Source organism: Crinia signifera, chromosome 5, assembly GCF_055691185.1.
Source record: "Crinia signifera chromosome 5, ASM5569118v1, whole genome shotgun sequence".
In the NCBI taxonomy this organism is placed as follows: domain Eukaryota; kingdom Metazoa; phylum Chordata; class Amphibia; order Anura; family Myobatrachidae; genus Crinia; species Crinia signifera.
Window position 1 is genome coordinate 35,661,299 of NC_139221.1, and position 22,122 is coordinate 35,683,420.

Genomic DNA, 22,122 nt, shown 5'->3' on the forward strand with positions numbered 1-22,122 from the left:
AATCCTCTGGGTGTGTACATGTGACAAGTCTTTATTGAAATATATATGTAATCATACTTGAATATATTTATAATAAGACTTTTTGGTACTCTTTACCTAGAACGGCGCCCACGATTGAAATCGCGGGATCGCGGGTAAAATCGCGGCAATCGCGGTAATCGCGGGTAAATCGCGGGTACATCAAAATCGGGTACCCGCGATTACCGCGATTTTCCCATAGGGAACAATGTTAAAAAGGCAGATTGACCGCGATTTTAGCGTTAAATGCCTCAATGCCCGCGATTTTTACATAGGAAACAATGTTAAATGGGCCACAGAGCCCTAATAGTCCCCCTGAATTGTTAAATGGCCCCCACAATTTTTAACGCCACCCCACGATCAACGTGAACCCGAAGCGTGGCGAGCGCAGCGAGCCCGCGAGGGGCGGCGGTACGCGTCCTACGACCTTTTCATGCCCTACTATCCACGTCGGCGTGGAGTTGAGAATAGAATAGTGTGGCGAGCGCAGCGAGCCACCGAGCCCGAAGCGTGGCGAGCGCAGCGCGCCCCGCGAGGGGACGCGGATACCTTCACAGGTAAACGCGTCCCTTCGCGGGCTTCACAGGTGTCCGCGTCGCCACGGACACCTGTGAAGCCCGCGAGGGGACGCGTTTACCTGTGAAGGTATCCGCGTCCCCTCGCGGGGCTCGCTGCGCTCGCCACGCTTCGGGCTCGGTGGCTCGCTGCGCTCGCCACACTATTCTATTCTCAACTCCACGCCGACGTGGATAGTAGGGCATGAAAAGGTCGTAGGACGCGTACCGCCGCCCCTCGCGGGGCTCGCTGCGCTCGCCACGCTTCGGGTTCACGTTGATCGTGGGGTGGCGTTAAAAATTTTGGGGGCCATTTAAGACTTCAGGGGGACTATTTGGGCTCTGTGGCCCATTTAACATTGTTTCCTATGTCAAAATCGCGGTCATTGAGGCATTTAACGGTAAAATCGCGGTCAATCTGCCTTTTAACATTGTTCCCTATGGGAAATCGCGGGCATCGCGTCGCGGGCATCGCGGGTACATTTATGGCCGGCCGCGACGCGACCGACGCGATCTTTCAGGTTTAACATGGTTTTCAATGGGAAAATCGCGGGCATCGCGTCGGTCGCGTCGCGGGTAGCCATAAATGTACCCGCGATGCCCGCGACGGGCGCCGTTCTAGGTAAAGAGTACCGACTTTTTTTTTCTTTTTTCTTTATAACCTCACAAGAAAAGGAAACACAAAAGGCTATGATCAAGGCTACTTGCTGCTACATTAATGAATATTTTAGGTCTTGTATAAACCTTTATTTAGTAAGAACTACAACGTGAGCTGGTTTATCTTAGTGGTGTGTACTTGTGTTAACGAAATATACACGTTTTAAATAGACTATGAAAATGGATATAGGCCTCCAGGTTGTAGCCGCTCTCCTGTCTTATAAACTGTAATCCCGTGTTCTCAGACGTTAGGAATTCACATAAATGTGAACAATGTATCCGTGCTCCAATTTCATGCTTTCCGCATCCATTTTCCTCATACCAGCTTAGTGCAATCATGGAAATAAATAACTCTCACTGTGTATTGCTTTGTTTCTGCTGCTCTGGCGGATACCGACCCCACATTATTTAAACTGTCTAGCAGATGTAATACACCATTCCTTGCGAGCAGGCAGTTAAAGTGCAGCCACTGTAGAGGCATCTGTATGGCAGGGCTGAACTGTGAGCACTTGGTGCCCGGAGCTTCAGGGGTGCCACTTGTTTCTAGAGAATTGATGGGCTGCTTTCTCCCTGTGATTGGATATGCATACCTCCAAACTGTCCTGTTTTTCGTGGGATCGTCCAGGTTTTCTGGGATTTTCCCACGTCCCACCCGGGGCCGGCAGTTGGGAGTGTGTCGTCGCCCCCCCCCGTCACTCGTGAATAGACGCTGTGTGTCTATTCCTGCAGACAGAGCCTCTAGCCATGCCCCCACAGTGGCAAAAATGGGGGCGTGGCCTCGTAGAAAGGTCGCAAGGTACTGCTTTCCTAGCACGGAGCCCACGATCTAGATTGTATGTGTGGGGCTGATATCTCAAGCATCTCCTGCAACTTATGTGTTTGTGTGGCATAAGATGCATGAAATGATGCAATCGACGAGATTTTTACATTGGAATCAATGTAAAAAGGCCCCAAAACCCCAATTTTAATTGCTACCCCCCCCCCTCATGGGTGAAATGGCCCCCCCATTGTTAACGCCACCCCACTATTGACGCCAACCCGACCTTTTCATACCCCCACTATCCACGTCGGCGTGGAGTTGATTTTATATAGTGTGGCGAGCGCACGCAGAATACATGTAAAATAGTCCGCGTCCGCCGCCACGCTTCGGGCTCGGTGGCTCCCTGTGCTCGTCACACTATATAAAATCAACTCCACGCCGACGTGGGTAGTGGGGGTATGAAAAGGTCGGAGGACACATACCGCCGCCCCTCGCGGGCTCGCTGCGCTCGCCACGCTTCGGGTTGGCGTTGATAGTGCTGGTGGCGTTAACAATGGTTATTGGGGGCTCACGATTTTTTATATCATGGATCTCATGGATCTCATGCATCTTATGGATGCATAAGATCCATGAGATTAAAAAATCAGGTCCATCGCGTTGATCGTATGCCTTAAGTACCTTAAACTTAAGGCATACAATCAATGAGACGGGCGCCGTGCTAGGAAAGCAGTACCGGTCGGAATTATAGGCCACACCTCCTTTCCACTAGGCGATGCCCCCCAAATTTCCCTGTGTCCCTCCTCCGCATCTACGAAAGTTGGGAGGTATGGATATATGTGATTGCTTCTTCCTGTTGTGAGTGGACAGGAGGTACCAATGGAATACCTGATCTAATGGATGAGCTTTTAAAACAGACACGTGGGGGTTTCTCATAGAAACTAATCAGATTCTTTCTATCGTTTCTCTTTAGTATCAGAAAAAACGATTGGCAGAGTCTGGTTGGATGTCTAATTTAGAAACTTTAGTAAATATATCTCTTATTTCCTGGCTCTGCTATTCACTTACAGGACAGATAATGGGACACAGTGATTTAGAAATCACTGAGACATTTTTTTCTCGCACTCCCAAATCTTATTTTTCTTAAAAGTTAAATTGTTAATAAAAATCACCGGGACTGGGATCTCTTCGGAACTTCCTGAGGACTAACTAGGCAATTGGAAGTTTTCAAATAACTTATTTAAATGACATACCTCCCAATTGTCTGGTAAGGAGGGATACCTTTTGGGCGGCGTGGCCTAGCATCCAGGGGGCATGGCCTGTAACTGCGGACCTCCCATTAGGTCATGCCCACATTTATCACTGCTGTGGGGGCATGGCCAGAGCTCTGAAAGCTCCTTCACAGTGAATAGACGCTGTGCACATGCGCACAGTATCTTTTCATGTTGTGATAGGCAGGGGGGACTCCCAACTGCCCCCCTTCCCCCTACCCCGGGATGGTCCTGCAAAACCGGGACAGTTGTGAGGCTTATCTTCTGCATCCAGCACCAGGAGCCAGGTCTTCTGCACCAGTGATGAGAATGTAGTGTGTATATGAGTGTATACCTCCATACATCAACACCTGGAATCTGCTCCTTACCATGCGCTAACCACTGGGCTTACTGCGGGATATCATTTAATAGATCCGACCTTAACACAGGAGCTAAAAGCCTGTATTAAGTCCTGCAGGTAATTGAATACGCCCCGTAGAATGTACTCTTTTCCATTCTCTGTAACAGATTTAAATATTGTGACAAAACAATTTCACTCTGTGGAGTCTGCAGCAGAATCTCCTGAGAAATAGACGGCTACATTGTGTGTTATAAATCTAGATTCTCTCTGCTTAATAACAAATTGATGTAGCAGGAGAAGGAATTCCTGTGTAATATGCATATAGATAACTGATAGTCCGAGGTATTGTCCTGTTACAGTGGGCAGCCTAATGGCCTTCCTGCCTTATTGCCAGACCTGGCCTGTCACACCATAAAATGTCTGCTTAGGGGAAGGTGAGAACACATCAGCCAATCAACTGTCATTTTTGAAACACAACTGATTGGCTGGTGCCTTATCACCTTTCACTTTATCACTTTACCTGGCTTAATACATCTGCCCCATAGGTCCTAATTCTTGGATCTTTAATCCGGGAAATTGCAGGTGACAGTGAGCAGAAAGCCGACGCCCAATCTGAAAGAGAAAACGCTTCGTGCAAGTTTTTCGTTTTAAATCAATTTTATTAATGAGATGCCATGGATACATAAAGAAATAGTAAAGGCCCCCATACATTAGGCCGACTTGTCCTTAGGACAAGTCGGACCCAATACTCCTGTGAGCCGCCCGGCAGCTCCCCGGGAGGCTCACATACAATTTGGCACTTGATGAGCCAAATTTTACATGTGATAAATCGCTTGCAATTTATCACATGTACGGGGAGCTGCAGCGGGCGGTGAGGGGTATGGGGGCCGGTGGTAATCAGGGGCAGCGGGGGTACTGAGTGCTGACCTGGGGGCGGTGTGGTCAGCAGCAGGGCTCATCAGGGGGACGCCGGAGCGGGCAGCGAGTTCTGACGCTGTAACTAGCCGGCGGCGCCTGTGTGTGATGATCTGGCCGGGCGCTGTGATCATTCACATATATCATTCAGCAGCGCTGCGGGACGGACGGGGCCGGGCAGTGGCGGGTATTATATTTTTAAAACACCTGTCAAATGACTAGCCGTTCTCTGATTGGCTGAGAGCTCTCAGCCAATGGTCAGTTAGTTACAGCGTAAGGACCCGCTGCCTGCCCCGGCATCCCCCTGATGAGCCCTGCTGCTGACCACACCGCCCCCAGGTCAGCACTCACCGGCGCCGCCAGCTAACAGGGAGTTCGGACATGATCGTATGTACTGACCGTCCGACCTCCCTGATCCGATCCGATGCGCACGGGACCGCGCATCGGATCGGATCAGATGTCACAGTCCTGCGATTTTGGGCCGATTTCACCCGGTTATGCCGAAATCGGATGAAATCGGCCCAAAATCGCATAGTGTATGGGGGCCTTAAGACAAAAAGACATAATGTAGAACAGGGTCCAAATGTGTACAAATTAAGTAAAATTAAGTAAAATTTAGGAACCTACGCAGAGGTTCCAGAACCTGAACCAAATATATACAGTCAAAAAAATATAGAGGCATCTCTTTTGTTTTTAAGGGTGATAATATACTTAAAGACAATAAAGATATAATGCATATAAACAGTGATAAATAATATATATATATATATATATATATGAAAAAATAAAAAACAACACTGTTATAAGCTACAGAAACCATAAAGAAAAAGTATTTAAGAGAATTCGTGCAAGTTTTTAAATGCTTCGCAGGTCATCGCGCATTCGCAGATCCATTCGCTATTCGCTTATTGCAGAACATTGAAAAGTCTTTGCCATCTGAGCAGGTCTGAGGCTGCCACTGATCTGCGACTGAGACCGGCTGGAAGTGGTCAGGGTGGACGTCAGGGATGCACCTATAAAAACGTTTACGTTCACACGTGCCCCGTTCCATTTGAGCCCACCACCGCCTCCCGTCGCTTCCCTGTCGGTGCCAACAGCCCCCCGCACCTCCCCCCAAACCCTGCCCGTCTCCCTGGAGCGGAGACAGGCAGGGGTTCTGCTCCCCGCCGGTGAGTGACGGGGATGCATGTGTGTGTGTGAGACGCTCCCGCATCCACATCAGATGGAGCGCCTCTCCGCCGGCTCTCACCAGCACAGGAGATCTGGTGAGAGCTGGCGCTGAATGAGAATGTAGCAGTTATTGAGAATATGCAGGTGTACCGAGGTCAAACTGGGAAGCAAACTCACCTTCTTTAGTCAAAGGAAAAATGATGTTTTATTTTGATACTAGAGATGTTAAGTTTTCATGTTTAACTTCACACCCGAGTCTTGCTAACGCACCTCTTCAGTAATCTACACAACTTCAAAGCAGAATTAAACCCCAAAATATGAAAACACTTGTTTTACAATTCATTTTAAGAGGCTTCTATCATGAAAGTCATGAAGAGGTATTTTATACCAATCAGCTGTTGGTGCCCGGGGGCCGTTATAATTCTCTCTCTCTGAGCCGCCCTGTGTGTTGTGTAGAGAGCGCAAAACGAAATTAAAATGCAGGTGTGAAATCTGTTCTTGGGAAACTCATTATCAGTTATCCAAAGAGAGGGAAGTAAAGGATTGCTATTGTTCTCAGATAATGCCATACATATACGCTCTTCGTGTACTTCCCTGAGTCACACAGAGAAGCCCTGCTAAACAGTTGAAGAGGGCAATGCCGGGGTCCATATAGGAAAATGCGGGGTAAAATTTAAGAAGCATTCCTTACAAAGAGGCGTAATAACAAGTTCACACCGTAAAATAAAAGGGTAACGAGATCTCAGCCCTGTATTGCTTCCATTGTTATTAGGTAGTTGCAGATGGACGCAGGCAGGTAGTTAAACATCCATTGTAAAAATGCTGATTTCTGGTTTTATAAGCAATACAATTTAGATTTTAATTTAGTTTCAAGCCATATATTGACCAAGCTTTAAAGATAAAGAGAAAGACTTATATAGGTAATAGAGTTAATAGGGAGTCTGTGTTACCTGGTACCAGTAGGAATGGAGATTATTTAGCGGCTGAGTATATAATAATTGATGATAATAATTAATATTAATTATTTTATTGCGCTCTGTGGGGCTAATTCAGCAAGTGGCGCGGTACTGTGCAAGCATGAGCCCTGAAACTGCGGTCGCATTCTGGAAAATGTGACCGCGGTCTAAGAGCCGCCTGGGGGGGGGGGGGGGGGGGGGGGGTAGGGGCCAAGACAGAGTGGTGGCACGGGGGATTTGGGGTGTCAATGTGGCGTTGGGGCTCAATCTGGACAACAAAGAAGTGTCCTGACCATTTGCGGTGCTAGGCGGCGCAGGCAGGGAGCTACCCTATAGATGCAACCACTTTGGTATGAAGCTAAGCTTTACCATTTTTAAGATGAGACTGCAAAATTGCTCACATCCCTATGCAGGTGCGAGCACTTTTTAAGCAAATTCAGCCCGCCATAAAGTGTGCCCGGTGCTGCGAATCATCCGCACGGAATAGGATCGACCCCTATGTAGAAATCCTTGGTGTAATAGATCGCACATGGAGTAGATTACACAAAATGTGGTGTTCACAGCACCTACGTTTGATGTACTGCATGTAAAGCGACTTTGAGTAAATATGTAAATATAATTGTTATTATTATAAGATGGTCTATGGAAGACGTACTGTAAAGCCCCTTACACATGGGGCAACCCGGATTTTTGGCTGAGCGACGTGCTTCAGCGCGATCGCACAGCACACACTACGGTGCACACAGAGATGCTTTGTGCTAGGGATGGCCATCGATGATTCGAAATCATCGATGGTTCATGGCCGATGTCGAATACTTTTGCCAACGATGAGGGAGAACCAGATGGTTTCCCTTCATCGATGGAACAGCAAAACTATGTTTTGCTTTTTTTTTTCTGCAAAGTGCCAGGACACGGAGCATAGCTCCGCCCCCGACACCCGCGAAGCCCCGCCCCCGTGATTTGATTGGCCCAAAGGCCAATCAATCAAACACAATGGATGACCATCGATATGTAAAAAATATCGATGGTCATCCATTGCATAGTTAAGCACTATCGATGGCCAGTTGCAGAATTACCATAGATGGCAATGGCAACGATGGCCATCCCTACTTTGTGCTGAATGATTGTGTTGAGTGAGGCTTCTCTGGTGAGAACACCAGACCTGATGATTAATATCCAGCGTGCTTGATATTAATTGACGGGCGATAATGATGTAGGGCAGGGGTTCCCAATCTTTTTTGATTCAGGGCACCCTAGAGAATCAGAATTTTTTTCACGGCACCCCTAGGTCCAAAAAAAAAAAATTTAGATTGGGTTTATTATATGCGATTCTTGGCGGCAGTTATGTGGTAAAGGGCAGGATTTGTTTCTGTTTGTACACATTCTATCATTGGCAGCCACCAGCACTGGTTTTGCTCATAAATAATTAACCATTAATAATTTGAGTTCGTCCTGCACCACCAAGCCGCGGCACCCCTGCATGTGTCCTGAGGCACCCCAGGGAGCCACGGCACACAGTTTGGGAACCACTGATGTAGGGGCATTTTCTATGCGATCTAATGAGATGCCCCTAAATCGCTACGTGTGTAGGCCCCATAAGTTCTAAAAGTAGCAGACAGAAATGCAAGGTAAAGGCCAGCGGACACAGCGTAGTCTGGAAACAGAGGTTGTAAGGTAGTCTGCAAGGTTGTGTATCTGGTAGTTTTCCAATGCAGCCCCGTGACTGGACAGTGAGTAAGCAGCTGACTCGCACGGTTGATCTTTTGTTCGTAGGGGAAAGTTCTGACCATTAGTGCATATAAATATAAGCAAAGTCCTTCTCGATAAACGATAAAAGATTGTTGCTTTTATTTTTTTGTGTGTCACTGAACTCGGTCACTGTACAATTTGTCATACCTATTTCCCATGACCTAATACACAAGCAACTGGCCTACTATTTATATACCAGTCTAATGATCTCGGCTGTGAGTAGGAAAGTTAACTATTAACATAAATACACATGGCTGCGTGACATGATCTCCCTGCCACAAATGAGCAGCAGGGAAGGACATCATTAAATCAGTAATCTCCATCAACAGATTGTAATCTTTACTGTACTATTTATAGGCACAACTTTCTACAGTACTGGAAAGCATACACCTTCCATAAGCTACAGTAGTAAGGGGATCACACTGGGGGGGGGGGGGGGGATGGGGGATATGTTGCCAGTTCCCAGCGAGATCTACGACCTCCTGCTGCCCAACATTTCTAGCAGGAATTAGACAGTGATAGCAGATGGAAGCACTGAATGCTATGTGTAAATGTTGCATTGCAATTAATTGTTGATCAATGAATCCCAGTGCCTGATTCTAAGCTGAATGCAGCCGTGATGGCTGATGCGGAGGAGCATATCCAATGCGTGTGTTATTTGCACACACATTGGATATGTACCACGCACATGTGTCCCAGTCGTCTTCTGGGAGTACAAATTTAGGATCATGGACCGGTGGCGGACGGCGGCGGGGAGCTCTGTCTCCACGGGGTGCGTGATCGTCTCCAGAATGACGCTCTGGCGATGGCTGGTGCTGGAAAGGCTCCATCTGTAGCTCAACATTGACAGAAGGTTGACACAAGCTTAATATCCGCACAGCATCATATTCTCATTCTGTTCCCGTTTGCATAGTAAAGTATGAACCAAGTCGGTCTAAACAAGGAAAACATGAAAAACTCATGTCAACCTTTTGAGTGTCGACATCCATGTTGAACTTAAGCTTGTGTCAATGTTCTGTCATTGTCAACCTAAGGTATGTCGACCATTCTTAGGTGTCGTTCTAGTCCAGTGATGGCTAACCTTGACACTCCAGCTGTTGTTGAACTACACATCCCAGCATGCTCTGCTACAGTTTTACTATTTGGCCATGCCAAAACTGATGCAAGGCATCTTGGGATGTGTAGTTCAACAACAGCTTGTCACACCAGGGGTCTGAGTCGACGAGACTGAGACCTCTGGTGGGGACCTGGACCGGTACCTGAACCGGGGAGGTTGGGGAAGACCCTTACGCATAGAATGCGTGACAGTGCACCCGAAGCCAATGAACAGTCAGTAATAAAATACAACCGAGTTTTATTTAGCAGATGGTTGTAAATAGACAGGCAGTAAAGTATGCAGGAGATATGATACAGTCTATGCAGATAGCGATACTTTACAGCTGGATGATGATGGTATGGTATCGATGGTGGAACATCGGATCCGGAATATCGGATATGGAGTGGAGACTCTGGGTCCGGAATGACGGACGGAACTGGAAACAGGAGATCCGGAATATCGGACTTTACAGATGATGATGGAACATCGATGGTGAGCGATGATGGAACATCGGAAGGACCAGAGTCCCGGAGCTAGGCTTGAGTGCTGGGCTGTAGGAGCAGGATCACAGGAGATGGAATAACCTGGACTTCACAGGAGATGGAATGCCTGGAATACACTGCAGCATAGAGGAGACAACACCAGCAGGAATACACTTGCACGGAGACAAGGACAGCTGAACACACACTGGAGACAACTGAAGCACTAGCAATGGTTCTGAGAGCTCCCAGCATACTTATACCCACTGAGTGGCCAGGATTGGCCGGGCAGGTATGACTGGGAGATCAGAACCATCAGGATTGGACAGAGCAAACATGTGACTGGGAAAAACATGGCAGCCCCCATGTCTGCTATGGCGGGAAAGTGTGTTTGTGCACGCCATGCTTGTGACTGGGAGCAATGGCGGCGGACAGACGGATTGCCGTGCACTGGGTACTGTCACTGGGAGTCAGGAGAGCGGTGCGCCGCGCAGCTGCGGACTCAGCAGCGCTGAGAGGACTGGAAGGTGGCAGCAATGATGGCGCACGGCAGACAGGACGCCGGCAGGGATGACACTTGAACCGCAAGCTGAGCCTGCGGAGGCACTTAGCCGGTAAGAGAGTCTGTCTGAGAGCTCGGATTGTGACACAGCTGGAGTGTCAAGTTCAGCCATCATTGTTCCATCAATGTTCTAGTCACTGTTGACCGAATCTAGTCACTGTCGACCTAGACCATGTCAACCCAGGGACCATATACCCAAATTTATTTGCACAGTAGTAGAAATCTATGGGGCATTCCAGGAGAATGTGTGGGAGGTAACAGATGCACAGAGATGCTGCACCATATGGGTGTATTGCTGATAGTGGTTACCAGTGGTGGATCCAGATGTGAGGCTGCAGCACAGTCCAAAATTCAAATAGGGAAGACACATCAACTGGCGCTCCAAATACTTCCAAACATCAAAGGCCTGGACTCACTGGCAGTTGGTGCTGCTTTCTTATTTAAATTTTGGACTGTGCTGCTGCCCCTCCTCTGGAGCCGCCACTGGTGGTTACACTTCCTGATTGGAGGCCATACTCAGCCACCACTGGTAGTTACACTTCCTGATTGGAGGCCATAATCAGCCACCACTGGTGGTTATACTTCCCGATTGGAGGCCATACTCTGGCAGATAATCTGCAGCAGCCATAAACTCCTGTGCAGATTTCAATGGTGCCATCCATGGTTCACTTATAGATGCACCAAGGGGTATTTCAGTGTCCACGGGCAAAGACAGGTGGGAGCCTCACCCATTTAAAGTGACTGCAACAAAAGACGCAGACATGGATGCCAATGTGTCAAACCCCTAATGTCTTGTGTTTTCATGATTAAGACGACTGACATCCTTACTAAAGAATTGGTGCCCCTACATATACTGTACCTATCTCTGCTTCTATTGTGATCTAATCTGAAGATGCTCTAGATGTTTATCTCACTGCACTCTCCTAGAATAACAGAATTTCCATAAAACTGTCATAGATTGTGTTCTCTTCGCCCGGGTATTTGCAGTCTAGAGAAATGTCACGGTACAGTGGCATCTAATAAACTGTAGTCCTCTGTCTCTATGCAAAACCCTTGTACCATTTGCTATTTCAATTTTTCAATCTCCTCCTGATGTAGCAGCCGTTGTGTATTCCTCTGGCTGATTAAATACTTTATAAACAATCGTTACTGGCTGTTGCAGTTTCCTTATCTGGATCAGTTGTTTTCATCTAGTAAGTCTTGTTAATAGCTAAGTGGTAGAATACGTGAGGTTCAGCAGATTGTCTTCTTAGTGTATTTTATTTACGAGGACTGGTTTCCTACTTTAACGTATTATACAAATATAAACATATGTATGAACTTATTACTTATAAATAAATTGTCTAAATGTGTCACACAAATCAGTTTCCGTATACAAGGCTACATCACACGGCAGAAAATTATACTTTACAATATCTCATCCAATGGATTATCCTCTATATATGTCTAGTGTCCGTGTGTCTAGGAAACACTGCCATCTCTTGGCAGTGAGTGAAACTACATCTCTTTCTCTCTCGCATGCACAAACAGAGAGGCAAGTGTTTGGGCATGTTTGTACAAGGTAGCAGACTGGCTTTTGAAGCATTAGCTTTGAGTGGTCTTAAGGTGCGTACACACAGGGGCGATTTTGTGCAAAATCGCAGGAAATATGGTCGCTGAGCGACCATATTGCCCGCAATGGGAGTGTGCACCGGCGATATATCGCCGGGTGCGCGATCCCGTTTTTGCCCCTGTGGTGATCGCTGGTCGCAGGAACATGCTCCTGCGACCAGCTGATTACCACTGCCGGGCTCCCCCCGGCAGTTTCTTTTTCATCAGCGACCATCTCTGGTCGCTGATGTAAAGTAGAAACTGAGCAATATATTGCTCAGCCATATATTGCTCAGCAATATATGGCTGAGCAATATATCCCCCCGTGTGTACACAGCATAACTAGTGAAATATATGATTTGAGAGCAACTGCATATTTTTGTAAATGAACAGAAAAGATAAATTGTTTGTAAATGAACCCACTTGTGATCTAATAGGTCTGCCAGGTGACGTGACCCTTGTGGTTTTGGATCTTGGGGAGATGGTAATACTAATAATATATTAGTGGAAAATAAATATATATAATAAAAATAATTTATTTTCCACTAATATATTAAACTTTCTAGCACTTTTTAACCTCTATCTTCTGCTTCTTTTTTATTAATACACCTTTAGCTTAGTTTTTAACTTGTGTGCTGCCCTGGGGTGACTGGCCTATGCCAACCTTTTTTGGGGTTCTGTGCCCCAGATTCAAACTTAGTATTAGGGACCCACCAGAAATGAGGTCACTGTGAAGCTGGTTGGTGGGCAAATATTTCTTGGCCAATTGATATACCAAGAGCCTCTATTATTGTTTAATAATATGGAGTGTGCATCTGCACCATGTATTTTTCAATGTTAGGGAGTCTCCTGCAGAATGCAGGAGGGGAGGTAACTATGATGTAACAGTGTAATGTGGGCTAGGTGACATGAGGGAGATAGCTAGACTAATGAGGGAGAGAGGGAGATTGCTGTTATTTCTGGGAGTCTCCTGCAGAATGCCGGAGGGGAGGTAACTATGATGTAACAGTGTAATGTGGGCTAGGTGACATGAGGGAGATAGCTAGACTAATGAGGGAGAGAGGGAGATTGCTGTTATTTCTGGGAGTCTCCCGCAGAATGCCGGAGGGGAGGTAACTATGATGTAACAGTGTAATGTGGGCTAGGTGACATGAGAGAGATAGTTAGTCTAATAAGGGAGAGAGGGAGATTTCTGCTATTTCATGGAGTCTGCAGAATGCAGGGGGGGAGGTAACTATGATGTAACAGTGTAATGTGGGCTAGGAGACATGATGGAGATTGCTAGACTAATGAGGGAGAGAGGGAGATTGCTGTTATATCAGGGAGTCTCCTGCAGAATTCAGGAGGGTAGTAAAGTATAGATTGGAGGTAGAAGCAGATAGGGACTGGGGGTGGGGTTGAGAGTTTGGGGCAAATGTAATAGAGTTTTAGAATCAGAAAATTAGAGATTTGGGGAGAGGTTTCACAATTTTCTTAAAGCGTCAATCATTTACATGGCAAAATCAACCCGGTTGTCAGTGTATATGATTGTGTAGAAGGTAAACTAGTAGCCTAGGCCAATAGTAAACAGGCGCCTATTAGGGTGGTTTGTCAAGCTGCTCCTCTAGGGGGTGTCAGGCCCCTGTAATCGTGTATATAGAAAAAAGCAAAGTGTGGAGCGCTATAAAGGTTTGGATCAATATGGTATGGTAAATTCAACAATCTATTTATTACTAAAAAAGTGGAGAATATCCACAGAAACAGGTATATATCTGTGTACACAATTACAATTCAAACTTTTAAAAGGTTACATACAATAACATTGGAATAATAAGATGGGTATATACTTATAGGCTGGATACTTGAGGGAATGTCCTTTTTGGAGGTGGTTGGTATTATTGTGTGGTCTGTGGTTATTTACAGGTGGGGTCCATATACCTTGCTGGATAAGAGACGCTGGAGGATAGGTATTAGCCCACTGGAATTGTGGGTGTCTTCGACGAGATGCGCCCCTGCAATCCTTAATATGCAGGTGGTGGTGTCCCCAAAGGTGGATGGTACCAGGTGGTATTAGTGTCCAACAGACAGTCCAGTATTAGTAAACCAGAATTGTACTCCAAGGATCAAGATATCCAAATTTGCCAGTAACCCAGGTAAAATGGGCATATAAAATCAGCAGGTGCTCCCTGACATGTTTCGCCGTCTAAGTGACAGCTTTTTCAAAGGTATAGCACTCTCTGTGCAGTCCAGGTATATATACCCACAAACAGGAAGTTTAATCAAGCACATTTGCATAATTGTTTACCATATTGATCCAATAATATTCGTTCATCCATATGGATGGTTTATATATATAGGAGGCAGACCTAACATATAAAACATACATTAGTATTATAAGCATATTTCTAATATTTATAGTTACGAGAGGTGTAATGCAGGGAAAGTATATATCTATACTCGGTAATTACCGGATATCTGAGGCCGGGATAGCGTTTCCGGCTATTGGAACGCATGTGACGCTATTCACGTGCGTCATTTCCGGAAGTTGAGGGAGGATGTGATAATATCCCTCTGTCTGTTGAGCTTTATCGCGCTACTATTTCCGGTTAATGGAGCGCTAGTGACACGCACCATCGCGCGTCACTTCCGCCCATCGTGGGATTTGTAATGGTTGGAGAAAGGACTTCAATATTGGCCGGCCTGTGGAACGCAAATCTCTTCCTGTTTGCGTTCCACTGCAGTATGTACACTTCTCCTGCATTGTTCTCTCATTTTAAACCTCAAAAGAGGAGGGAGATATTCTCTAGGAATAATCCCCCTCCTCTTTTGAGGTTTAAAATGAGAGAACAATGCAGGAGAAGTGTACATACTGCAGTGGAACGCAAACAGGAAGAGATTTGCGTTCCACAGGCCGGCCAATATTGAAGTCCTTCCTCCAACCATTACAAATCCCACGATGGGCGGAAGTGACGCGCGATGGTGCGTGTCACTAGCGCTCCATTAACCGGAAATAGTAGCGCGATAAAGCTCAACAGACAGAGGGATATTATCACATCCTCCCTCAACTTCCGGAAATGACGCACGTGAATAGCGTCACATGCGTTCCAATAGCCGGAAACGCTATCCCGGCCTCAGATATCCGGTAATTACCGAGTATAGATATATACTTTCCCTGCATTACACCTCTCGTAACTATAAATATTAGAAATATGCTTATAATACTAATGTATGTTTTATATGTTAGGTCTGCCTCCTATATATATAAACCATCCATATGGATGAACGAATATTATTGGATCAATATGGTAAACAATTATGCAAATGTGCTTGATTAAACTTCCTGTTTGTGGGTATATATACCTGGACTGCACAGAGAGTGCTATACCTTTGAAAAAGCTGTCACTTAGACGGCGAAACATGTCAGGGAGCACCTGCTGATTTTATATGCCCATTTTACCTGGGTTACTGGCAAATTTGGATATCTTGATCCTTGGAGTACAATTCTGGTTTACTAATACTGGACAGTCTGTTGGACACTAATACCACCTGGTACCATCCACCTTTGGGGACACCACCACCTGCATATTAAGGATTGCAGGGGGGCATCTCGTCGATGCACCCCCAGTGGGTGCCCACTGGAATTGTGGGCACCCACAATTCCAGTGGGCTAATACCTATCCTCCAGCGTCTCTTATCCAGCAAGGTATATGGACCCCACCTGTAAATAACCACAGACCACACAATAATACCAACCACCTCCAAAAAGGACATTCCCTCAAGTATCCAGCCAATAAGTATATACCCATCTTATTATTCCAATGTTATTGTATGTAACCTTTTAAAAGTTTGAATTGTAATTGTGTACACAGATATATACCTGTTTCTGTGGATATTCTCCACTTTTTTAGTAATAAATAGATTGTTGAATTTACCATACCATATTGATCCAAACCTTTATAGCGCTCCACACTTTGCTTTTTTTTTTTTTTTTAGTGTATATGATTGCTGCTTTAAAAAAAATGGGAACGCTCTTGCAAAATCTCTCACTTTCTGATTCACAAACTTGATTACATTTGGCCCTTTGTGTCACAGCTTAAAGTGAAAGTACAGTACATTGTAGAAGTCGTCATTTTGATTAGTAGGATTATAATTCTAGAGTGTTGCCTTCATCTCAGAGTTATTACAGTATTTCCATTTCCAGATTATCTATATTGTCCAATACAATATTCACTACATGGAATACATCCATATGTGGAGGTTAATTGCAGGCCTGGCTTGACCTTTCCTCCGGAAGCGTTCTAGCTTTCATTACTGTACTCTGTCTGCATTTCTTCTATATGGGTGCTGTACTTTAGCTGTCTTATCACTGATTGGCTAGTAGCATAGCTGTTATTTATCTCTGTTTGGTCTGAGTAATCGGTTGGCCAAAGTAAAGGATGGGAAACATCCATTACAGATGCCGAGTAGCAAAAACTGACTAAAACAGATGTGATGAGATAATACAAACTCTATTAACCACAGAACACTAACAAAATGAAAGCGCTAATGTCAGCCAAAACCTAATAACAAATACATAGTGATGTTCTGTGTCAGTGATAACATTTAAACACAATTTATTTAACAATACTTTATCACAAATACAGGGTTTCTTTCAGTTTGTTAAATCATTTGCTGGTTTGTTTGACCTGTTTTGGAAGCACCAGGTATGACCTTGCTGCTGCGTTGGATCTAGCTACAGTGCATCCGGAAAGTATTCACAGCGTTTCACTTTTGTAAGGTTACAGACTTATTCCAAAATGGAATAAAATATTTTTTTCCCTCCAAATTCTACACACAATACCCCATAATGACAACGTTAAAAAAAGTTGGTGGGAGTTTTATTTTTTTAAATTGATAAAAAATAAAAAAAAACTAAGAAACCATAGGTACAGCCATCCTCAATAGGAATAGGATTAAGTGGGTAATAGGATACTTCGCTAATCCCCAGTGGTTCCCAAACTGTGCGCCTAGGCTCCCTGGGGTGCCTCGGGACACTTGCAGGGGTGCCTTGGGTTGGTCGTCCAGGACCAATTCAAATTATTTATTATCAATTATTTCTGGACAAAACCAGTGCTGGTGGCTGCCAATCATAAAATGTGTACAATTAGAACCAAGGCCCTTATTCTGGTTGGTGCGGTAATATCCGCGTGCGTTCGTGCCGCCGATGTTTTGTGTCTGCGCATGTGCAGAGGCGTCTCTGTGCATGTGCGAGCCGGACGCACGGCAACATTCCGCATGAAATGTGTACACTACGAACAGGGGGTGGAGAGGGGCGTGAAGGGCAGTTTGGGCTCATTACCATATGTTTACACCCCGTGTTTCATGGGCGTTCCCATGAAAACGCTGGGCGTACGTATGGTAATGCGGGCGTGACGCACGTGTAGGGGGCGGACATATGACATTGCCGGATGTCAGCTGCCCGCCCAGATCCCTGCTTTTGCACGGAAAAATGTCCGTGTGGTCTGAGGTTGCGGGAGCTGGTGAACCACTCGGTCCTGCATTCGATGGTCTGCGACCATCGAATGATGGGGGAGGTTCCCTGAGATGGAGGAGGCGTATTCCGTGAAAAATACACGTGCGGTCCGTTCGGCCAGCTTCTTACCGCATACGGACGGAGTTGGTGATCCGTATGGAAGGCGGGGTTTCGCACGCACGGTCCTGGCCGCATATTCGGATCTGGCCGCACCGATCAGAATAAGGCCCAAATCCTGCCCTTTACCACATAACTGACCCTAAGAAGCACATATAAACACAATCTACTTAATTTGATATATATTTTTGGGGCCTAGGGGTGCCGTGGAAAAAATCTGATACTCTAGGGTGCCGTGATTAGAAAAAGATTGGGAACCCCTGCCCTACTGTATTTTCCTATGTATTGTATTGCAGCTGAGAACAATAGGCCTTGGTGAGCCATGGCTATCCAGATAAGGGTGGCTGGGGAGGGCTCCATCTGTACATACCCTAGGTCGACAGCGACAGAAGGTTGACAAAAGAAAAAGGTCAACATTGACACGGTCCACACTAAAAAGTTTGACACAAGTTTTTCATGTTTTTTCATTTAGACCTGGGGTAGCCAACCCTGGTCCTCGAGAGCTACCAACAGTGCATGTTTTGCAGGTCTCCTCACAAAATCACAAGTGAGCTAATTAGCTCCATCTGTGTATCTTTTAAAATGTGTCAGTGATTAATGAGTGCAGCTTTGCAGCAGCTAGGTTGTCTGGAAAATGTGAACTGTTGGTAGCTCTCGAGAGCTAGGATTGGCTACCACTGGTTTAGACCATTTTGATTCATACTTTGCCATCCAAGTGGGCATAGAGTAAAAATATAATAGTGTGCCTGAAGCATGGCGAGCGGGTGCGGTACACTTATACGGTGCCCATGTTGACACATGTCGACTTAGACACCAAAAACTGTAAAGAAAACTTGTGTTGACCATTGGTGACTGTCGACCTAGACATTGTTGACCCACTATACCATAACCGAGGGGTAGATGTATGAAGCAGTGATAAGGGAGTAAAAGTGATAAAGTGCTTGGTACTTTATCACCGGCCAATCAGCTCCTGACTGAACCTTTTTAAACCCAGCTTGTAACTTAACAGTCAGGATCTGATTGGCCGGTGATAAAGTAACAAGCACTTTATCACTTCTCCTCCCTTATCGCCGCTTCATACATCTACCCCCGAGTTACAGGGACCCGTAAGAATTATGAAATGTCCAAAATGGCCACAAACTTAAAAGTTACTTTGCTTAAGCTCTGCAAAAATACCTTGGCTTCTACCTTGACAGATATACTTGTATTTAATGTTAAACTGTAATGACATTTGCCGTGCAGCTAAGTACAGAATATTGTTCACCGCTATCAGCCATTTTTCTGCAAAAAAGATACGTCTAACGTTTTCCGACAATAGGATTAGAGGGATCGGAATGAGGGAATGATTGCTGAGGTCTGCAAAATGCCTCTGAGTATTGGAAACTACAGCAAATGACAACGCTGACAAAAGTGTGTTGGGAGAAAAAAAAAAAATATGATTAAAACAATAGGCCTGGGGACACAAATACTGTGTTCGGTCACCAGAACCAGGTGACCCCGACACCAGGCTGTTACAGAAGCCTATAGCTCAGATATACCTCTTTACCTAGAAGGGCGCCCACGATTTTGATCGTGGGCATTGTTAGTAAAAAATCGCGGGCATCGCATGCACTAAAAAATCGCATGCGATGCGACCGACGTGATGCCCGCGATTTCCCATAGGGAACAATGTTAAATGTCCCAATTGACCCGATTTTCCTGTTCAATGTCTCAATTGACCTGATTTTTCCATAGGAAACAATGTTAAATGGCCCACAGAGGCCAAAGAGGCACCCTGAAGTGTGAAATGGCCCCCACAATTGTTAACGCCACCCCACGATCAACGTGAACCCGAAGCGTGGCGAGCGCAGCGAGCCCGCGAGGGGCGGCGGTACGCGTCCTATGACCTTTTCATACCCCCACTATCCACGTCGGCGTGGAGTTGAGAATAGAAAGTGTGGCGAGCGCAGCGAGCCACCGAGCCCGAAGCGTGGTGAGCGGACGCGGACAGCTGTGAAGCCCGCGAGGGGACGCGGATACCTGTGAAGGTATCCGCGTCCCCTCGCGGGGCTCGCTGCGCTCGCCACGCTTCGGGCTCGGTGGCTCGCTGCGCTCGCCACACTTTCTATTCTCAACTCCACGCCGACGTGGATAGTGGGGGTATGAAAAGGTCGTAGGACGCGTACCGCCGCCCCTCGCGGGCTCGCTGCGCTCGCCACGCTTCGGGTTGACGTTGATAGTGGGGTGGCGTTAACAATTTTTGGGGCCATTTCACACTTCAGGGTGCCTATTTGGCCTCTGTGGCCCTTTTAACATTGTTTCCTATGGAAAAATCGGGTCAATTGAGACATTGAACAGGAAAATCGGGTCAATTGGGACATTTAACATTGTTCCCTATGGGAAATCGCAGGGCATCGCGTCGGTCGCATCGCACCCGATTTTTTAGTGCATTCAATGCCCGCGATGGGCGCCCTTCTAGGTAAAGAGTACCAGAAAAACAACTAATGACATGGCATGACTCCACACAGTTATGCTAAATACATCTGTAAAGTAATACTACGGGGGGGGTATTCAATCAGCCGTGACCCTGTCCTGTTCTCGGTCTGCTCCACTGAGTATTTCCAGGCAGGATTCAATTTCCCGCCTGCAGTGGGACGGGAAGGGGGCGTGGCCGCGAGCTGCGGCTGGGAAGAGGCGAGCTGTAGCCGGGAGCTCGTCACTCCCCGGCCGTTCTCGGCAGAACGAGCCCGACTGCTTGTGAAGTCGGGCTCGTTCTGCCGAGATCCCCTATTCAATGCTGTCGGAGGAAGATAGCATTGAATAAGGCCCCGCAGCCATCTCCCCCGTTGGGAGATGGCTGCGGGAGAATGAATACCCCCCTCATAATAGTCATTTTATTTATATAGCGCGTTTCTCCAAAAGTACTCAAGGCACTTTAAAGAAATCCTAAACCTAATACAAAGCTTTACGCTGGCCATACATTAGAACGACCTGCATACGATGCAGATCGTATGATCGACCGATTGCTAAAAAAAAACACATACTATCTGCATACGATCTGCTTACAACCACTACCCATCCCGACTGATCATATGTGCAGCACATAAGATCATAGGAGCGACCCGCGGGCCCGCGCATCACATTGTACCTAAATACCTCACGATGTGGCACACAATCGATCGCACAATCCATTTAAATCCTGCGTTCGGCCCTAGAATCGTTCTGATGTACAGTATGGCCATCTTTAGGTTTGCTGTAAATGCAGAAAAACATGAACATATGTAATACAGGGTTGAGGCAGCCATTTTGATTCATAAATCCAGGGATTATGCATCCTGCTCACAAAGGTACCAGGTGAGGCAGCCATCTTGGGCACACTATATAGGTTGCATTTTATATATATATAATAAATACTATTTTATATCATCTAAAAAGAAAATACAGAACAAGTAAACTGTTAAACAATCCAAACATTATAAAAGTGTAGGCTGGATGGAAGGCCAAAAGAACTGTCAAATTTTACTAAATTACATTAATTACTTTAAAAGTTATAAGAAAAACTTTGGGGCCTAGAGCAGTGAAACGCCCTGTATAAGTCACAGTATTTTAGGATTCAAGGGTCATTGGATCTATAGCCCAGTGGGTATGGCTCATAGGGTCAACAAACATTAGGTCCACCACTTAAGGTCAACACATGATATAGGTCATAAGGTCGTCACAAGTATTCGGTCAACAGTCCAAAGTTCGACATGAGTTTTTCATGCTTTTTTTTTTCCTCTCGAATTTTTCCTCAACATGGACAGTGTATCAGTGTACCGCACCCACTCGCATAGAACGCTTCCTCGGGCACACCATTATATTCCCCCTCCACGCCCTAGTCGATGGTAGGGTTTGAAATACTGCCTCTTTTGGGGAAAAAAAAGGTGAAAAACTCATGTCAACCTTTTGACTGTCGAATTTTCCATTGCTGACCTAATGCTTGTGTCGACCTTCCAGCTCTGTCGACCTTAAAGATGTTGACCTATTTCATGTGTGGACCTAAGTCCTTTCGACCTTTAGTGGTTGAACGAATGTAGGTTGACCATCGAAGTGTAGACCTAGCAACCATATCCCAAGCCCGGTACATGTTCGCATGGATCAAAGGTGCATTCTATTACGATTATGGTGTTATGCGAATGCAGATTATTCCGATTATGGTGTTTTACAAGAAGACCAAAGTAAACCTGTTTACTTTAGTTAAACTATTCATGTTTATTCAATTTAAGAACAAAAAGGGGAGTTCTGTGATACATATTTAATGGAAAATGTAAATAATGTGAAACTATTTAATGTCACGGTGACCATGACATGTTTTAGTGAAGTGACGCTGAATACCAAAGTGCTGCTTTTAAGAGAATAATTCAGTTTCATTCTCTCCTTCC

At 45.8% G+C, this 22,122-nt stretch overlaps 1 protein-coding gene across 4 annotated transcripts in view; it reads left to right on the forward strand.

The window, feature by feature from the left end:
• Positions 1-22,122, forward strand: part of CPQ (carboxypeptidase Q) — a 435,363-nt gene that overhangs the window by 28,519 nt on the left and 384,722 nt on the right. The gene's annotated exons all lie outside the window — the stretch shown is intronic.